Source organism: Aquarana catesbeiana, linkage group LG03 (assembly GCF_042186555.1).
Source record: "Aquarana catesbeiana isolate 2022-GZ linkage group LG03, ASM4218655v1, whole genome shotgun sequence".
In the NCBI taxonomy this organism is placed as follows: Eukaryota; Metazoa; Chordata; class Amphibia; order Anura; family Ranidae; genus Aquarana; species Aquarana catesbeiana.
The window spans coordinates 575,809,452-575,812,948 of NC_133326.1; positions in this window are offsets into that span (position 1 = coordinate 575,809,452).

Sequence of the window (3,497 nt, forward strand, 5' to 3'; positions counted from 1 at the left end):
TTGGCTGTACGGCACGTCAACCTCCCTTTTATAGTGTCTTGTCAATTAAGCGGAAAACAACCTACAGCGCATGTGCTAGCGGCGTGTCCCCGCAACCACAATACAACCAGCACTTCCTCTGCTTACATTTATATTGTGGGATACAACATCAATCACAATTAGCACAATGGTATATAAAAATTACAGAACAAAATGTATGGGTGATTCCACCACTACTAATCACTGGATCATTGCATATACACCAAATAAATAAATATACATGAAGCAAAAAATAAAATAATAAAAATGTATAAAAAATATTTTATAAAACATGTAAACTAACTCAATACTTATTAATCGGTTATACAGCATAAGAACCAATTACTCAATGACAACAATCCCATCAACTTAAAAATTATTTATAAAGCAATTGAGATCCAGCTCAATATTTAACTCTCTAGGAGAAAGGTTCTTTAATAAGAATATCCACTTGGTTTCTCTTTAAGATAAATCCCATACACGATTGGACCCCCTTCCATGATGAAAACACGCAATCAATTCCACAGAATTGTAATAGTATGGGATCTTGATTGTGCTCTTCCTTAAAATAAAGTGGCACACTATTGTGTTTAAATCCCTTTTTGATATTAGCAAGGTGTTCAGCAACACGGATTTTGAGGAGTCTTTTAGCTTTGAAGATCTCACATCAGGACAATTTCATTCATTTTTTTATTTAAAACATCCTGGTTTCATTGATAACAATAAAAATGAAATATTCCTTTAAATATCATGCCTGGGGGGTGTCCTTAGTATGCCTGTAAACACATTTTCCCGTGTTTAGAACTGTACCACAGCAAAATTAAATTTCTAAAGGAAAAAATTTAAAACTGCTTGCGGCTGTAATGAGATGTCAGATCCCAGCAATATAGATAAAAAAGATTGAAAAAAACACCATTGGTTCCCCCCCCCCAGTCCATTACTGGGCCCTTTGGGTCTCGTATGAATATTAAGGGAAACCCCGCACCAAAATGTAAAAAAAAAATTTGTGGAGGTCCCCTCAAAATCCATACCAGGCCCTCCAGGTTTGGTATGGATATTAAGGGGAACCCTGCACCAAAATGTAAAAAAAAAATGGCGTGAGGGCCCCCCCCAAAAAAATCCATACCACCCTTATCCGAGCAAGCAACCTGGCAGGCTGCATGAAAGGGGGGGGGTACGAGAGAGCGCCAACCCCCCTTCTGAACCGTACCAGGCCACATGCCCTCAACATGGGGAGGGTGTTTTGGGGTCCCCCCCAAAACACCTTGTCCCCATGTTGATGGGGACAAGGGCCTCTTCCCCACAACCCTGGCCCGGACCCCCACGCAATTTTTTTTACATTTTGGCACAGGGTTCCCCTTAATATCCATACCAGACCCAAAGGGCCTGGTAATGGATTGGGGGGGGGGATCCATGCCATTTTTTTCAATTATTTTTTATGTAAATTGCCGGGATCTGGCAATACATTACAGCTGCAAGCAGTTTTAAATGAAATTTTTTCCTTTACAAATGTCATTTTGCTGCTCTCATTCATAAAACTATGTATGGCTGCAGTGTAAGCAGCCTTACATAGTGTGGGGCGTGGACTCAGCCCCCTGAGCCATGATTGGCCAAAGGCAAACTGCCTTGGCCAATCATGGCTCTCACAGCAGAGCGCGCTGTGAATGGCCAAAGCATGCAGGTCAGGTGCATGCTTTGGCCAATCAGCAGCCGTCAATGCCAAGCGATATCGCAGTGTTTTATGGGGCATTCTGCGGGCGCTCAAATTTCCTGCGAACGCCCCATAATGATCTGTATCTGGCAAACGGGCGAACACCCGATGTTCGAGTCAAACTTACGTTCGACTCGAACATTGGGCTCATTACTATACAGTGTATATACAAAACATTGCAAATACAATAGTGTTGCTTTAAAGCGGAATTACACCCACTTTTACAAGGTGGTCTTAAACTAACCCCTCGTTTTTGGATATCAATTTTTTTTCTTACCTACCTTTTTTAGAAAGAATAAATTTACTTCCGTCTTCCTCCGGCCGCAGCGCAGTACGGCATGTCACGAGCCCTCCTCCTTCTCCCCCGCTGCCTTCTGGGATCTGTGTGCGTCCCAGAAGACAAGCTGGCCATTCACAAAGCACCGCGAGACTTGCGCATGTGCAATAGGAAACCGGCTGTGAAGCCTGAAGGCTCCACTGCCGGTTTCCCTTAGTTGGAATGGTGGCGTCTGCACCCAACCTGGTGGACAAATCGCCTTTGAGGGGGCAACATCGTGGGCGCCCTGGACAGGTAAGTGTCCTTATTAAAGGTCAGCAGCTACAGTACTTTTAGCTGCTGACTTTTTAAAAAAAAAACATTTTTTTTGCAGCTGGAACTCCACTTTAAATTACAGGTGCTTGTTAAACTCCAGGCACACTCCAGGCAAACAGCCAGACATACGGCTGAAATACATACTATACGTAGCCAGGTGCTGGGCTACAGCAATATGGAGAAGGAGACATTGCCTAATGGGGCGTACACACGGTCGGACTTTTCAGCTACAACAGTCCAACGGACGCTGACGGACTAAAGCTGGCTGGTAATCCGATCGTGTGTGGGCTTCTCCGGACTTTCAACTGACTTTTTCAGCCTCAAATCCGACGGACTTTAGATTTGAAACATGCTTCAAATCTTTCCGACGGACTCGAGTCCGGTCGAAAAATCCGCTCGTCTGTATGCTAGTCCGACGGACAAAAACCCACGCTAGGGCAGCTATTGGCTACTGGCTATCAACTTCCTTATTTTAGTCCGGTGTACGTCATCACGTAAGAATTCGACGGACTTTTGTGTGATCGTGTGTAGGCAAGTCTGTTCGTTAGAAAGTCCGCCGCAAGTCCGTCGAAAGTCCGCCAAAAGTCCGTCGAAAGTCTGTCGGACAGGCTGTCGGACTTTTGTAGCTGAAAAGTCCGACCGTGTGTACGCCCCATTATTCTTCTCTCCCTCCACTGTTATCCTGCACCATTCTCCTCTAGCCAGAAGGAGGAGAGCTAAGGTTGAGCAAGCCTATAGACTTCTTTGCAGAGCACTGAGAATCCTGGAAATTGTAGTTTGAGATGGCAGCCATATAATGGGAAGAATAGACTCTTTGGACTATAGATCCCAATGGACAATGTGCCGTAGGAGGAGTGGAGAGAAGATTTTTGTTAAACTTCCCATGAAAGTTCTTCCTCTTGGCTCCCAGGAGAGAGAAAGCATCCAATTATACTGAACTGTCACTGCATTGAATCTTGCACCTGTGCAGAGACTACCTCTACTGTATGCAGATTAACTGGGACTGTCGTTAAGTGCAAAGACGCTCTTAAAGGGGCCCAGCGATAGCTGCAAAAAAAATCTGCGCGCCCAAAATAATTATTCTGCCAGCTCCCTTTGTTCCCCTGCTCCTTTCACTACCATCCTTGTTTTCATTTGAGCAATGCATGCCCAGTCTAGGACTAGCATAGCTACCAT